At 43.2% G+C, this 18,020-nt stretch overlaps 1 protein-coding gene across 1 annotated transcript in view; it reads right to left on the bottom strand.

Annotated features, from left to right (window-relative positions):
- The window catches only part of PLEKHG1 (pleckstrin homology and RhoGEF domain containing G1), a 196,114-nt gene extending 184,405 nt beyond the window's left edge, over positions 1-11,709 (bottom strand). Inside the window, exon 1 of the mRNA XM_045544568.1 lies at positions 11,589-11,709. The gene's annotated coding sequence lies outside the window, so the exon portion shown is untranslated. The remainder of the gene's footprint in view (positions 1-11,588) is intronic.
- Positions 11,710-18,020: the final 6,311 nt, after the last annotated feature.

Genomic DNA, 18,020 nt, shown 5'->3' with positions numbered 1-18,020 from the left:
ACAGTGTTGCCCATGGATTGGACCTGAGGTATGAGAAGGGGATATGACCAGAGAAGCCCGAAAGGGACTTTTATCTCTGACTTAAATTCCACTGTCAACCTTCCCTTTGGGTTAAGCCATTAGAAGAGGTCACTATTAAAATGCATCCGATGTCAGATTTGTGTTCTAGTCATAGCAGCCAGTGCTGGCTCAGCAATTATCCTAATAGTCTAGGCAAGAGATCAGAGGCTGAAAGGGTAGGAGGGGACATGAATAGGTGAATATGGACTGAGAACTATTTGAGAAGTTACTGCTAACTGACTGGACGAGGCAGGAAAGGGACGGAAAATGGCTTGCTGTGACCACTGAATTGTGGTGCTATTAGCTAGGAATTGGAAAAGGAGGGGGGAAAACAACCCCAGGAAGTTAGAGGTAGGTCTGGAAATAGAGATTGTGAGTCCAGTTCTGGGAGGGTGACTTTGAGTCAACTGTGCAAAAGCCAAACAGAGAAATCCCAGAAGATATCTGAATAAGAGTGGGAGGCTCAGACAACCCTACTTTGCAGTTTTTTCTCTTGACTTATTTTGAAACACAATAGGGCCGCACTATGTGAGTCAGAAATTTTAAATCAGAATATTCTAAAAGAAATGTGATTTGATTATTTTCTAGTAGGCATAGCAACTGAAACTAGTCTACCAGCATCCATTCTCTTTTAATTTGAAGGGGTTCTTCATAGATCTGTCTTAATAAATCGAATTACAAAACACAGAGCAATTATTGTACCACCTAAAACAATAGTCTACAATGTGGTTTAGCTATGTTCTTTTTTCAGTAACAGTGCTAAATTCTGAATATGAGAATAACAAATATGAATTTTTCAAACTGATTTTTACATTTCTAAACTGGTAAACGAGAAGGAAGGTTTTCATTCAGAACCCACACAACTGGCATTGAACATCTGACCTGTGAATTCACTATACAGGGGAAATAGAGGCATGCATCAAAATTCAGGTCAAACAATTGATTAAAGGTCGACAATGTGCCCACCCTCCTGCTTGCTGGTGGGAATGGAAGGTTGAGTATGGTATGACCTATATGCCCCAGAAGATTCCCAACTCACTAAAAGGTCTAAGATGCCCTCCCCATACATAAAAAGGCATGTTTATAGCTTGGAATAGGGTCGATATCCTGTCTGGAAATGCCTGTCCATCACTCAGGTGGTTTGGAATATTACACCTCTTACCACTACAGTTTTTCTGACAGTTGTTTCTATTCCAGAATAAACACAATCCCTGCTGAGCTTGAAGGTTTACGATAAACCAGTGAAAGACAGGCAAGGAACTTACGTATTTATAGAGCACCACATTTACTACAGACCCACAAAGCTTTTAAACCAGTAGAGCTACTGGACTCCCATTACAGAAAACCATTTGAACAAAAACACTTTTCTAAAGAAACCTCTATGAAGCGTTAACTCAGAGCTTCACTGGATTTCTCTAATGGGTTTTCTTTCTTTCTCTTCCTTTTCCTCCTTCTTTCTCTCTTCTTTTTTCTTGTTTAAATATTTAGCTACCTACTTTGAATTTCTGTTCTTCAATAAATTTGTGATTTTTTTTAACTTAGTTCTTAAAGGTAATTTCAACCATTAGAAGGAAGAATTATTTTGTTCAAACACTTGCTCTTAAGGAGCTTGTAGGAGTCTAGTGAGGAAAGGCAGACAACTAAACGGTTATCAAAAATATCGTGTTGTAAGTGCTAGAACAGAGGTAACAAGGTGGCTCGGGAGCTGAGAGCAAGGGTGCTTGGTTTTGTCGGTGTGGAGGGGAGGGGAACTTGTCACCAAGTCTTAGCAGCATCACTCGGGGGCACAATCTGCTTTGGTTACTTCGCCTGGGAAGAGCCACGGGGCAGAATACGGTGGAAGCGAGGAAGGAGACAGGCCAGCAGGTAGGGAAAGCAAACAACAGTGGCCACGCTGTTCCCGGGCCCCATAAATCCCTCTCCTGGAGCTGCCCTGTCTTGGTTGACATGCCATTGCCGAGTCACCTCTCACCACCTCCTCTGCTGCCATCCTGCCTCTCTGGACCAGTGCATAGCTTCCCAACAGCTCTACCTGTTTCCAGAACTTTCCACGACAGACAGCTCTTTCTCTGCACAGTAGGCAGAGTGATAACTGGTCATTCGTCAGATTATGTCACTTCCTTGCTCCAAACCCTCTGGTGCTTTGCATCACGCTGTCAAGCCTGGCAAAGGTCTTTAACACTATAAGGACCCACACGCCACAGTCCCTGCCTGGCTCTCCTCCCACTTCTGCCCCTCCCCTGCTCACACACACTGGTTGCCTTTCTTTTCCTAGAACTCGTGGAGCTTATTTCTCTCCAAGGCCCTCCATCCTTATTCTTTTCCTCTGCCCAGAACGTCCTTCCCTCAGATCTTCTCGGGATCACTCCTTATGGTTTAAACCTTGGCTCAGATGTCACCTCCCCAGAGAGGCCTTTCTGATCACCCAGGCAGATACGGAGCTCCCCACCCCCACCCGTTGCTCTCTTTTTCCTTTAAAGCACCTTGTTACATCGAGTTTCCCCCTTTGTTCCAGGTTTGTTCTGTTTTGTCCATCATTGTATCTCTAGAACTTAGAAAAGAACATTTGTTAAATAGAGAAATTGTAATCTCAATTCCCAAGTGTAATGAATAACAGGTCTCTACCACAATAAAACAAACAACCAAAAAATGTGTTCCTCTTCCCCCCTCCTTCCCACTGACTTTTGCCTCAGGAAATTTAAGGCCCTTCTTCTAACACCTAGATGGTTTTTCCCAGTTATTTTCATGTTCATTTATTGTTCCAGCCATCTAGTAACAGAGAATAAAACTTCAATGTCACAGCCAGTAAACATAATAATATAGGCACTATTTATTAAGGGCTTAATGTGTACAAGGTGCTATCCATACATTAAGCATTTCAACCTCATAACATCTGTACCATATGATTTTATCCTTATTGTAGAAGGCATTTTAAGCAACTTCCAGATAACATATATAGACTTCCTAATTTCTACAGTATTGCTACATTTCAATTCTGAGTATTCAGACCATAGAAAAACAAACTTATTTTTTCCATGCACACCATTTTTCTCATAATAAATGTCCCAGAAACCACATGTGAACTAGTACTACAATAAGCAAATAAAGTGAGAAAATATTATATTCAAGCGCTATATATATTATACATATTGACACATCAAATAAGAATTTTCTCATATAAGAGTATGGTATATAGTTTCTGAACATTTGCCAAGCATATTTTCTGTATATATTAGTAATCCAAAACCAAGGAAGTTTTTAGAATATTTATGGATAGCTAGTAGGTCTTTAGCTAATATAGTCTCTTCTTTATTTCTATAAGAAGAATAAATACCTGTTAACTTCCTTTTTAGAAAAATTTTTAAACTCTAGTATTAGATTAGACAGCATCACATTTTGATACATGACACATCATAAAGCAATACAAGACTCCTTTTGTTCCTTGGGGGCACTCTGGATTTTGCAAGTCATTGTTTTTATGAAACTCATCACAGCTCAATTCTTAGAACTTCATAATATTTGCTTCCATTTCAGATGAGTTCTAAAGAGAAACAAAGAAAAACTAAGAGTGCTGTATAATAATATCACTTTTTAGAACCCATCTGGATTCTAAGTTGCTAAAGGTAATGCTTCAGTGTGATGGGGCACACCTGGTGACCACAAGGGTTCTACGTGCTGCAAAATTATTACTTTCGTATTATTTTCTCTGCTGTATGAGCTTCAAGGTCAGATATCATTAAGTATTGTGATTAAATGACATTCCTTAGAGTTGAATCTAAACACTTAACTGCCAAAGGGGGAAAATAGCGTTTATCTTATATAGAAAGTGAAGAAAAATGGAAAAAAGCCAAGACCACCAAGATCTTCCTCCATAACTGTTCCAAAAGCTTCCAAATATCTCCCAAAGTAAGTTCCTCAATACAGCTAATACTCATCAGCCCATCCGTGCGCCAATCCCATCTGTTCCCTGACCGTCTCATTGCCCTAGTCCCACCTCGTTATTCCTTATCACGTCACTCCCTAAAGACTCTCATAGATGATGGGAAAGGCATAATGTATGGGAAGGCTTTTCTTTTAATAAACAAGCTTTTAAAGCCTGTGTCTCCTCTAACATCCTCCCCTACCGCCCGCTCAGTACTCCTAAATTCCTGATTCTGACCCCCGTGCTTCATTATGCATGTATTTGGTTGTTGCACATTTTACAAAGTGTGAGAGACACCTGAGGATTTAAACTGCGAGCTGTTTCAGAACAGCGACCATATCCTCCTTTGAGGCAGCTATCACATTTTAGCACAACATAGATGCTTAAACTAATAACAGGTTACATGGTTAGAGGGAACAAACACAGGATCGTATATTTATGCCTCAGATTACAGCTTTTCCTCTTTCTGCAGCACATCAGAGAGGCGCGGATGTCAGTGTTTGAGGACTGACTGTAATCACACAGCCACGGGAAGCTGAGCTCCGGGGTGGCGTTTGGGGGGACAGGTATCAGCCCCACAAGCCCTTGCGTGTGGCCTCACCTCTTCACATTCCCTCCCCCACAGTCAGCCTGCCAGTCTCAGGTCAGAGACAGCCTCGGACCATCCCGACCAAGGCTGGACTATGGTTAAGATGCATTCCTGGAATGCCTACAAATGACTTCTCCTTTGCATCTACTTGTTTCAAAGACTTGAATTTCAGCTAGAGTTGGTGTCTATTCTTCAGACTCCTAAAACATCAGGGCCTTTAATCACAGGAGAAGGTGGAGGGAAGAAAGAGGTGGCTCAGGAAGGCAAAAAGGTCTGCATTTTGCTTCCTCCTTGGCCAGGAACTGGCTGACCCTCCCTATCAGGCAGTGTACAGGAAGGGGACTTTGCACTGGCTTCGGGAGCACAGTTGGGTGAGGGAGGGAGGAGCTGAAAGAGGCCCCAGAGAAACAGATTCCAGCAGGGTATAATGAAGGGCACAGTAACCATGTGAGCCAGCACGCCACCCAGTGCCAGGGACTTGGGTGACATGTTGAATTGAAAGTCAAAACAGCATGAATGCACACTCTTTTACAACTAGAAACAGCCAAGTATTGTCAAGACTCCCGTGGAGTCATCCAGAAACTGAGGGGTTAAGGGAAACTTGGATAGGAGGAGGAAGAGCTGGAGAGAGACAACAGGCTCCAAACTGGGCACAGAAAAGAGGTCTTGACTAGAATTCAGAGTTAAAGGGTGGTCAGAAAAGCGAAGACTTCAGCAGTATTTTACTCTCTAAACAGGGAGGAGGGTGGGGAAATATTGGAAGAGAACTCAGCTTGGAGTGTGAAAAGCCGGAGGCTTGCCAGAGCCAGGAAGGGGGTTGGACATAAATGGAGCCTCCTCCATTTCATTGTTACAAAGGACCCACTCCGTCACAGGGAGGAGAGGAGTATTTATGTTAAATTAAATCTAGAAAACAGAAGGAAGTAAGCCTGGAGCTAATGCCTTCATTGCCCTTAGGATGGCATTTATGTTCATTAAGGTTTCACACATCTCTGCAGACAGCTGCCAAAAGGAATTATCCAGTTGCCAGAGCTGTTCAACTGCACTCTCATGTGTTCGTCAATTTCACTTAGCCAAGATTCACTGATACACTTTGGCCACTGAAGTGAATGTTTTAAACTATTTTTATAATACGTGAGATCATAAATGTCTTACAATACTTTTATTTACTCTGTTACTTTCTCTTTGCCAGGTCCAAGTCAACATCCCAGAATTAAACAGAGGAAAGAAATTCAGTATAAACCACTGTAGCAGAATCTTGTATGCAACTATAGAGTAACACTCATCTATTCAATGGATATTTATTGAGCACAAATACAAATACACTTCACTGATGCTAAGACACACATTTTTTTACAACTTATAGATGAATCTGACAGTAGGTGGTGTCAATATTATTGACAGCATTTCTTCTTCCTTAGTGGTACATTAAAAAATGGTATATTTCAAAGGTATCTTAGATCTGATGAAACAGGAACTCATCAATATCATTAAGTCTCAATTCAAATGTTGCCTCCTTGAGAGGCTTCCTGGACCACCAATCGAAGGGAGCCCACCTATGGCTGTGAGTCTCCCCTCTCACTGACCACGTCTCCATGGAGACTATCAATCTCTTGTTGGTCAGGCATTACTCTCAATAAATGGCTCTAGAATGAATGAAAGTTGCCACCTATTGAGTAATTACTATATATCAGCCCCTAAATGCTTTACAGAGGAAAATATCATTTATTCCCAGGAATTAGCTGGTGATTTTTATTATCTACTTTAAAGATGGGGGAACTCGCAGCAGGTGAGGCCCAGACCTCCGCTGGGCCTGACGTCAAAGCCCATATACGTGAGCACCGTGCTAGGCAGTGTGTCACATTCAAGGCTCTGGAATAGTTCTGTGCTTCATTCTGCCACTGGCTCAGATGTGGAAGGCAAGATGAAGCTACAAAGAGGAATAAAACTGTTCTCCCTCTCTTGGAAGGTAAGGTTTATCAATAGGGGATCACCACATTCCTCTGGACTCCTAAAGGTGTCATGTATAAGCTTTTGTACAAACATGGAGATGGAGGTGCCTGCATCTCTGTCCAATAAGACGAGGAAAAGTTCCAGGGAAGAGACAGATATTTAAATTTTGTGTGGAAGGATCCCACCACTGGTGAGAGAGCACAGTCCACCTCGGCTCTGCGAGTTCTCCAGAACAGAAGGGACACAGGGTATACACGGAGGGTGCTAGGACAAGAGTAGGTACCAGGGTTTTGGGTGCCATGCTCAGAGGTTGGGACCGCACTTCATATGCATCATCAGAGATCTGCTTCAATGTGGGCTTTACTCCAACCCAGCAGAGCTTTTCTCCCCATTCCGCATCTAACCCAAGGCAGAATGTTGAAATTTGGCCCTGCCATCCATAGGTTAACTGATTGCTATGTCTAACAGAGACATGAAGAGAAAATACGGAAGGGTGACCAGAAAACAGAGCGACAAAGATATCTTGATTATAAGTTAGTCTATATCGAGTATATTGAGTCCACTTAGATAGAGCCTATGAACTTTGTCATTTTGGGTGTCCACAAAAATACTGAAGAATATTGCAAACAGAATGTTTCATCTAGAACAGAGTTAGCAAAGGACGGCTACAGGCCAGATCCAGCATGCTTCCTGTTTTTGTATGGCTTATGAGCAAAGATGGGTTTGGGTTTTTACATTCTTAAAGGATTGCAAACAAATAAGCAGACCACCCCCCAAATCAAAGAGTATCTGACAGAGACATACATGGACCCACAAACCCTAAAGTACTTACCCCCTGGCTTTTTATGGGGAAAGGTCTGCTAGCCCTGATCTAGGGCTGTTCATGGTCCTCTTCCCTGTGTCAGTCACAGGCCATTTAAGCTGATGCTCAGTGTGACCAGACACAGAGAGCACTAGATCTATTTACCACTTCAAATGTTAGAGCTAATGTCATAGTATGATGATTTATGGATTTAATAATTCCTCTTTTGAGAATTCTAAAGTTTTAGCTATTATTAGATTCACATTCGTCTTAACTTTGTTTTTCTTTGATGTTTTAAAAAGATGTCCTTCTTACACGTAAAAGGGCTTGCTAGCTTTTGGCCAAATGCTGTAACGGTTTGACCTTCCTCATGTTGGTGCTCAGAGGCTTCTGCAGACGCCACAGCACCCTGGTTATTAACCAAAACAACTTTCTTAATTAAAGACCCGGTGAAAACCCTGACTCTCCTCCCATCAGGTTATTACAAGTGGGTGTAGCTAGAATTTTTTTAAAAACTTAGCCTAGCATTAACACTCTTCAAGCTGCCTTTCCTCTAGGACTACATGGGGAGGGGGAAAGGAGAGTTAGAGATTTGTGGATCCATGCATCCAGCAGGATTTAGCTTTCATCAAATGGTAATTCAATATTTACCAAAGAAAGATGTTTAGGTTTGGAAATTTTTACTTGGCTTATATCTCATGGGGAAAAAATTTTTTGGTAACCTTATGTTTACAGATTGAGGAGATACTCAGACTCAAACATGAGAACTATTCTAGATATACAGTCAACTCCTAATCACTGGAATGAGAATCACCCAGGCATACCTGAAACTGTTCTGCAGCATCTAGATACCCCACGGCCCTGTGATTCTGCAACAACCCTGGGCCCCATTGCTAGGATGATTAGCCATATATTTCCATCTTCTTTGCTAAAGCATTTGTTGCTTTTCATTAGTATGGGCAATAAAAAGCTAACCATGTCTGTATTTCTTAATCACTTGAAAGTTGGCTCTTCCATCAGTAAGTTCTACTTGGCACAGACACCCACAGCTCTAAATAGCCAAATGGATTGGGGTCAGCTTTTCAGTTTATCAAGCAAGACTGATGCAGACCTGTGATGAAACATTAATATCTTAGATGCCTGCCACACACAAGTATGAGGTTGCTTAGAAAGTCTTTGTTTAGAAAATGTTCCATTCCCATCCCTGCCTGAATACATGAACATTTTGCATTGGAAACCATAGTTCTCCTAAGTCAAAAGAGAGGAATATTTTTCTTAAAAAGTGAACCATTACATTTAATTAAAAAACGTCTACATGCAACTACCATTTCTAGGCAGTGCAGTTGAGGGAGAAAGAAGTGAACCTGAGTTAAACTATCACTCTGCCAATCAAGAGCTATGTATAACTTTCAGCAGAATCACTCATTCCTGGAACTTTGTTTATCAACAACAGTCATCTTCAAAGCAACCATATGTGCCAAACACTAATTACACATTATTTCATTTAATGCTCAGACAGCTCTGGAGGTAAAGGCCATTTTTTCTTAAATTTATAGGAGAAGAAATGAGGAAAGGTGAGAAAATCCAAAGAGAGAGAGAGAGAGAGAGAGAGAGAAAGCACGCGTGTGCACACAAGCGCACAATCAACTATGATTACTTTTCCTGATTATAAAATAATCGATGTCTAAATAATTTCCTTAAAGAAGTGAAGGTCTCAGAACTAATGCGATAAAGAGGCAACCATCACACATAGGTGTGCTAATTCCAAAAGCACTGTTCTTACTTTCTACTCATACTTTCCACTCATACTTTCTAAATCTTGAAGATATAGAGACTGGACTAGATCATCCAAGAGCCACCCTAGCTTTGATATTCCAGGGATTGGCTAGGTGCAGTGGCTCATGCCTGTAATCCCAGCACTTCCGGAGGCTGAAACAGGAGGATTGCTTGGAGCCAGGAGTTCAAGAACAGCCTGGGCAACATAGTGAGACACCCATCTCTACAAACAAACAAAAAAATTGGCCAGGCATAATGGTGTATGCCTGTCGTCCTACCTACTGGGGAGACTGAGGAGAGAGGATCACTTGAGCCCAGGAGTTTGAGGTTGCAGTGAGCTATGATCGTGCCACCGTACTCCAGCCTGGGCAACAAAGCAGGACCTGAATAAAGAAAAAAATTCCAGGGATCTAATCATCCCTGCAGGAGGATTAAAAGATGACAATTGCTTGAAAGACCAACTACCAGCAATGAAAAGAGCAGAGAGAAAAAGAAACCGGCAAAAAGTGGATTGCAGCCATTAAGAATCAGAGTATAGACCCAGGAATTGCTTTTAGTTTACTAAAGGCTCAAAAGATTTAGTGCTACTCCAGCATTTTCCATATTTATGTGACAGACCTTGAACCATTAAATCTTAATTAAATCACTAAAAAATCTGCAAAGTGGGAGAACAAAATAGTACTGGTTACTCTTGGTTTTGAAACATTATGTTGCCACTTCCTACTGATTTGTTTAAAAAGTGATCATTTAACCTCTTTGAACTACAGCTGGAATCCCCCACTGAGACATTTAAGCCTGTATTTGGTGACAATCATCCATATTAAAGGCAATGAAGGAAACTGGTGCCCATGGGGAAGATGGAGATGAGCAGGAAAATGCTATCAAGGAAAAGCAGAATTGGGGCATGGGTCTGATTGCCAGATAACTGTTCAATTCTCACTTTGCTTTGCCCTTTAGCAGAGGCTGGGGGGCTGCTATACAAACGAAAAAGGAGGTCATGTAGGAATATGCTGCTGGTGACTTATTTGAGGATGAAGCCAGGAAGGTGGGAGAACTCTGGAGGAAAAGGTATCTGCAGCCAGGTGGTTTGGTGGCTTACATACAGGGCCTCAAAGAGCACAAAAAGTCAAGTCAGGAACTGGGAAGCCAGACTGAAAGATGTTAAAGAGTCAAACATCATCCCATCACTTTTGTATCTGTCTTAAATATTGTGGACCAAACATGTACCCCTGGGAGGGAGGGGGCTGGGTGAGGAGTGAGCATGGAGTTTTAGAAACAAATTCTTTAAAAGTATGCCAACTACGGACTCTGAGAAGCCAGAAGGTACCGGTTTTAACACTATTTTTACAGCATTACACGACCTATCTAGGCCTGGAATTCTGTTAGATGACAAACTTCAACTGGAGTTAACATTCTGGTCTTTTCACGGTTTAAATCCGAAACACAAGCTAGTTCTGTACCCAGCATGTTCAAACCCCCAAACCTCTCACTCTGAGATGGACACTGCCTTCCCAGAGTGATGCCTGCCCACGACACCCACACTCAGTGACTTCAAAAATATGTGCAGTAGCCTCGGCCACCTGAGGGTGGTACAAAGGGAGCCTTAAGGACCAGAACTCAGTGAAATGCCGGCTTTGCAAACAAGACTCCCCCAGCACATTAAAACAAATGATCCACCTCATTGTTTCCAAGGGACGGAATGAACTGAACAGCTTAACAGCGTTGTCCTAATCACAGCGTCCTTAAGCCTCTGGTTTAAGAGAACAAGACTAACCACGCAGGACACAAAGAGGGGGCGGGCTCGGGCATCACCCGCAGGTCCCCGCTGTCCTCAGAGGCCAGGACGGCCGGCAAAGTCGCAGACGACAAGGTGTTAGTTACCATCTGCCCCTGTGACAGACGAGCCACAGGCTCTCGACGCCCCCACACCCCCAAAAGTGTCTTGGCAGAGCTGGGGCACCGACACTGCCTTCTGCAGGGGCAGGGCGCCCCCAAGCCTAATGCGCCACAGCTGCGCGGCAGCCGCCTCCCACCGCGGGTCCCCCGGTCCTGGGGCCGCGGCGCCGGCCCCGCTGGTGGGGAGCGGGCCCACGGTGGCCGGCCGTGGGGTCCTCTCTCGGACTGTTCTGGTTGAGTAGCGGTGGGGGTGGGGTTGTAACACTCCTGCGTGCGCGCAGAAACTCCTGGAGCAGCAAACGTTGCGGACGCTGTGGCTGCGGGCCGGGGACTTGGGGATCGGGAGCCCGGAGCCGGACGGCGGCTGTGGGCAGCACCCCCGACCGAAGGGACCCCGGCCCCCGGGGGCACGGTGCCCCCCAGCACCCTCTGCCCCCACCCCAGGAGGGCGATCGCGGGGGGACAGAGAAGCCCAGCAGCACGGCGCGCCCACCCCCACCTGCGGCTGTGGGGCGCCGGGTCGAGGTCCCCAGTCCCCTGTCCCCTCCTTGGAAAAGTCCCCGGGGTGCCCAGGCCCGGCCGGTGCTTACCCGGAGAGGGGCGGCTCCCGCGCCGGGGCGGCGCTCGCAGGGCGGCCGGGAAGGTGCGGTGCGCTGCGCCGGCTCGGGCGGCCGGAGCGCCCTGCAGCGCCGTCGGGCTCGGGCTCCAGCTCCGACTTCCTCTTCCTCGCCCCGGCCCCGCCGCCCCGCCGCCCCGCCCGCCCCTCCCCGCGCCCCGGTGCGGCTCCTCGGGCCGAGCAGCGGATCGCGCGTCCCGCCTCCCCTCCGCCCCCGGGGCGAGAAAGGTGGAGGGGAGGAGGAGGCGGAGGAGGGGGAAGAGAAAGAGAAAGAGAGATTAAGCACTTGGCCTTGTCTCTGGAGCTTTGCCAAAGAGAGCAGTCAAATTACAGCCTCTGGGGGAAAAAAAAGTTAAAAAAAAAAAAAAAATTCCTGCTACCGTTTTCGCAGACACATCACTTTTCATTTTCCAGGCTCTTCAGGTTTAGCCTTCCCTTGGACGTGATAACTTCCTACATGAGTTTTTTTCAAATAATATCAAAAATCATTATTTTAAGTCAACATTCTAGCTTTCCGCAGCCGCTTTGGGGCAATAATATGTAAAAAGAGAGGGCAGCTCAATGTTCTTCAGGCATCATTACCCCAATCACCTCCGTTAATGTGCCGAGTGACCTTTGCCTAGAGAAAGTAAAAGTGCAAAAAGAGGGGAAGAAGAATAACCTTGGTGATAGCCAGATGTTTACCAGCTCTGTGGTAAAGTTACGACTTCAATCAAAGGTGCCTACAGTGAGAGTCAAAGGCATGTGAAGTCATTTCTTAACGCTTGTCTCCTGCCAAAGGCAGACATGTCAGGTTTGCCTGTGGATCCGGCGAGGTTTGGTATGAATAACATGTATGGATGGATGCACTGTTACTTTACTTGTTTACAGAACTTCAGTCTTACCAGTTGCTAGCTGTGTGGACTTGAGAGGATGATTTAACTAACCTCTCTGTGCCTGCATTCCGTTCCCTCATCTGTAAAATGACGATGACTGTGCCAACCTCATAGTGTTGCTGTGTGTGATTTAAATAAGGAAATGTTTAGATAATAAGGTTTAGGAGACTGCCTGGCACATAATACAAAGCCTGGACAATGTTCGCTATTTTTGTGGATTTTCCCCTTTTAACTGCCTTTATGCAGTACATGGGTATGGAAATTATAATAAAGATTTGAAACAAAACAAGGTTTTGTTCAGTAAGGCCACACAGTGTCACAGTTCTCTCCTCTGCAATGTGGAGTTTATGTTCTGTTTTATCATTTATTTGAGCCTCCACAACTGACTTGTATTATGTAAAGCTATGGGACTGGGTCATGCTTGGAATACATTTACTACGGTTGATTTACAATGGGACTGAAACAGTTATTTGCCATCTTCAAAGCATCGATGCAGTTGGTCCTGCAATAACCTTGTGAGGTCGACTAGACAGGTGCGAGTTTCCTTTCACAGACAGGAACCTAGTCAAGACCCGTCCCAGTTTGTGGAACTCGCACAAAACAGCCGGCTACCCCATCTTTCGATGTTGTTGTTTGCAATAGGTGAAGTGTACAGCACACTTGTAAAATAGGAGCAGATTTATGGTCTCTATCAATCCTTTGAGGTAGGAGCTAGCCCTTATTTGACACTCAAAGGACCTAGGAGTCAAGGAAGCTCATTGATGAGTGTGTTTGTGGCTGAGGGAGGGGGATTGGGGAAACTTGGAGAGGAAGGGAGGAGAACTGGGGTTTCCTGCTCTCTGCTGCTCCCCTCCCCGGCCCCCAGGCAGGCATTTCTTAGCACAGATGCGGCTGCACAGAGCGGAGCAGTCAGTGCCTCGCTGTCTTGAAGACTGGACCAGCTGCAGACCCGAGCTGACTAGCTACTCACCCTTAGGCAGGTAACAGTTCTGAACTTGGTTGTGTGTCTATGAAATGGTTATAATATTTCCTGTCCAGCACACTTCACTTTACCTTGGTTTATTAATGAGGTGGGAAGTGGGAATGGGGATGAGAAATGTTTGCTGATACTGTGTGCCAAGCACCGCACTAGACATCTAACTCAAATTAACACTCTGATTCCCAAATGCACTCTGCCCTTCAGAGCTTTAGAATGGGAGCTCTTTGAAATCACCGGGCCTGACACACTGTGGGTCTAGTCTATCTGTGTGTGCCCAGCACTTAGCTCAACTCCTGACACATAATAGACACACAATGTTCGACAGGTGGGTGGATGGATGAATGGAGGGATGGGTAGATGAAAGAACAATGTAAGAGTTGTGAAAATGCTATTATGTAGCAGTCAATGTTACTCTCTCACTTTAAGGAAAAGAACCCAATGGACTAGCTTTCTAGTGGTGCATCCAGTATCAGAAAAATTCATTTGGTGAGAGGTCTTCCTAATACTAGTGTGTTTGTCAAGGTCAAACAAGGGAAACAGAAACCACTTAAAGTATTTATGAAGATTTTAATGCAGGAAATTGGCTCTACAAATAATGGAAGAAGCAAGAATCCAAAAGGAGACAGTGAGGCAGCCCAGAAATTAACAACAGCAGAAAGCCACCGCTGCCTCTAGACAGAGGCACTCGGAAGGCACAGCCTGAGGAGGTGTTCCCTCATCCATCCTCACAATCTTGGGATACTGAGCACAAAAAAAGCAAGAAGAGTTTGAGGGCAGCAGGCCCAGGCCTAGCCAATCCCTGAAATCATACCTTTTCCCCTCTGATTGGGTCTATCAGTTAGATTTCTGTAGAAGAAATGTTTTTGCTTTTTGAGATTATTGAATCTTATGGCTTCTTATGTATTCTTCATACAGACCCAGTAAGGTAGATACTATCATCCTTAAATTATCTATAAAGTCACAGAGATTCAGGAACATTCAGTGAGTTGCTCAAGGCCACACAGCAATCCAAGGCAGAGCAGAATGCAAACAGAGGGCTCCACATTCCAGTTCTCATGCTCACTCCACTAACTTCAGCTGTTTCTCATGAAAGGCAGCACAATTGTGTGGTTTTGTATAGTATCACATTTCAGGGTCCTTGCGCAATCCATGCACACATGAGAACTAATGTTTGCAAAGCTTACGGAGTTGAAAGGCTCTATCACACCCTGCTTTCATTTTATGATGCATGGCGATAACTTTTATGGTGCTAATGGTGACTGTACTGAACTTATGATTACACAAGATCAGAAATATCATGTCCACTGGATTATAAAAGCACCTCAGGAAAAAAAACAGGTAGCATTTATCCATTTTTTTGGTGGGAGTGGGGAGATCTATTTCGATTTCAAATTTGGATTTGTGAGGCTTCAAAAAACTCTCTAGAATATCTTGGCTATATTAGAGAGCTTAGGTTAAGAGAGGAGACTTACATTGGAGTCTCACATATGGAAAATGAAAGATCAAGGATGTAAGTAAGTGTGTGTAAGATGACCAGTGTCTTCAAATTCTCTGCAGCCAGGAGTGGCCATCAGAGTCTATGTTGGTGCTGGTGTTCCTTTCTCTCAAGTCCCTAGCTAGCTAGAAGATATGAAAATTAAGAAGCTGTCCTAACCTCAAAGAGTCAAAGATAAAATAAGAAATGTTCATAATTATTAGTATCTATTTGAGTTGGGCCTAAAAGTAGGCAGAGGAATTTGAGGCCGTCTGGAAATCCTGATACTTGAGAATACCTCCATGCCTGGCTTACAACAAGAGTATCTAAAATCTCCATCACTAGCAACCCAGAGGGTAAAGGTCTGGTCCACAGAAGGCAAGTGCAAATTCATTATCTATCCAGGATAATATAGTGAGGGATTATCCTACTCATTAAGGGACTAACATAGTAAGCCCATCAGATCTTCTTAAAAAGCAGAGTTCTCTGCTGGCAAAGGAAGACACCAAGTGTCATCCAGAACAAGGAAAAGCAAGACACCAAGAGATGTAAAAAAGAGAACAGAAATGTGCGCAGATATCAAACGCGTGTCAAAATCAGTGTAAATATCTCATGGTCAACGCCATCATTTTACCCATTCCTCTAATTGCCTACATTATCTTCATTTTGACCAGTATAGTAAAGTAAGATGTGTGTAATGCCTTACAAATATTGACATTTGCAAAAAAGTTCTAGAACTTGAAACTTTTAAACTTAGGGTCAATACATCTTGAAGACTTAAACAAAATCCAGTATTAAGCAGATAGCCTGAGCATCTTCATAACAGAACATTCTTAATTGTATTCTACTAAGATGTAAGATAAAGCAACAATGAACAGAATATTCTCCTGCTTCAAAATTAGCTTTATTTTCAAGTTGTCAACAGAGTATACATTTGGGAGCTTTTGAAATTTTTTATATATTTTGAGCTGTTTTCTCGATGTTAACAGAGAAATGTGTCAGGGGAAGGAGCTGCTTCCAACTTTATTTCTCAAAAAAATGATGTTTAGAAGTTCTCTGCAGGAGTAATACTACACCCCTTAGAGTCATTTGGAAATGGATATGTGGCAGGGAATTGATTGTCACTAAGGATAGGGGCATCTACTTGTGTTTAGCAGTGAGGTACCAGGGTTGCTAAACTTTCTGCAATGCTGGGACAGTCACATACAACAGAGTTGTCCCATTCTAAACACCAGCATCTCCTTAAGCGCACACTGTGAGTGGTCCCTTCGGATGGGGCATCTCAAATTTAAACATTTTTAGAGGCCAGGCCAGGAAAAAAATTTGGTCAGCAGTTCAGAGTTGTCAGGATGACGTATATACCTGAAGGCATATGAACTCAAATTTTCTTAAGCACTCTGTTGGCCAAACAAAAACATTCTTTTAAGTCAAATTCTTCTTGTGGATTTCCAATTTGCTCCTTTTCTTTCATTTCCAATTGCTTCTGGATAACTTTTTAGACAAAAATAAAGGAAGGCATCACTACTGCCTGCTCTTCCTCCTCCTCTTCCTATCTTAAAAACATAGTCTGCTGTGTGAGTAAAGATTGAGAGAAAATACTTTTCCCTTCCCCTAAGAATTCAATGTCATAAATGCTAGAATTAAAATAATAAAATAAAGCAAGAAGATAAAAGAAAGATTAACTTAAAAATTTTTAAGTTAACTTAAAAAATTGTTAAACAATAATCTGATGACAGAGGCCTCAAGCATGTTTCCTCATTCTTCTTCTGCATTTCTTCTCTTTTTCAAGGTTGATAATGTAAAATAAATGGAGTTGGCCCTCGCTACCCATGGTTTTCGCATCCGTGAATTCAACCAACTTTGGATAGAAGATATTCAAAAAAGAAATTGCATCTACACTGAGCATGTACATATTTTCCCCTGCCATTATCCCCTAAACAATACAACAACTCTTTGTATTATTACACTATTGTATTAGGCATCATAAGTAGTCTAGAGATGATTTAAAGCGTGTAGAACAATGTGCGTGGGCTATATGGAAATACTACACCATTTTAATATCAGGGGCTGGAGCATCCACAGATTTTGGTATCTGCAGGGGGTCCTGGAACCAACCCCCAACAGATACCAAAGGGCAACCATATTTGCAAGTTGGTAGACATAATAATGACTGCTGGTTTCTGAACACTTACCATATCCCAACTCCATATTAAGTGCTCTGAGTGCATTATTTTATTTAATCCTAACATGTAGGCATGTTTTACTCCATTTTATATGAAGCCATTAAGTCTTAGAGAGCTTAGGTAATGTGGCCAAGGTTTTGTAATTAGTAAGGAGCAGTGCAGGAATTTGGGAACAGGTCCGTGACCCCAAACCTGTCCCCTTTGGTGCCATATGCCCTTGAGGTCTGTCAGGACACAGTGAGACTCACATGAATCAGCCATCTTCATCCCTCTCTTTTGGTCACCCTCTCCTTTGACTGAATGACCACCTGAATCCTTCCCAACAGCAGGTCATGGGAAAATGCACACACATGCTCTGATAAGAAGATAGTTTAAACAGCTGTAGTCTACAATCTTTTGTCCTCAATTCTAAAATCCAGCAACCCTACAAATGGAAAGTTTTGCTTAATCCTTTGTGGCTAGGCCTGCCCTGACCTGAACTCATCTGGCAATAAAGCCCTACCTACAATGATTGGAGCCTATTTGTAGTTTCTTTTTAAAATCCTATTTAGTGTGAATTTCCATTCATTTAACTGAAGAAATATCAAAGTGTTTGATTTTGGGGTGCTGCCTCGGACTCCTGCAGGACTATTGCATAATATACAGTATACCCATTGTATTGCCTTTCTAAAATCTCCCTTCAAAAAAAAGCATAAAATCTTGAAGGGATTATGAATCTGAAGTGTGAAAGAGTACACACCATCTTGAATAGATACTCTTTAACTTTGTTTTATGAATGCTAAGAAGTAGTGGTGTGTTTAGCTGGCTTGTACTAGCTTTCAAGAGATGATTGTTAAAATTTCAGACTTGCAAGCTGATACACTTCAAGTTGGTATCTTAAAATCAGCCATGGTAG

Source organism: Lemur catta, chromosome 2, assembly GCF_020740605.2.
Source record: "Lemur catta isolate mLemCat1 chromosome 2, mLemCat1.pri, whole genome shotgun sequence".
Lineage (NCBI taxonomy): Eukaryota > Metazoa > Chordata > Mammalia > Primates > Lemuridae > Lemur > Lemur catta.
This window is presented reverse-complemented; position numbering and strand designations above follow the sequence as displayed.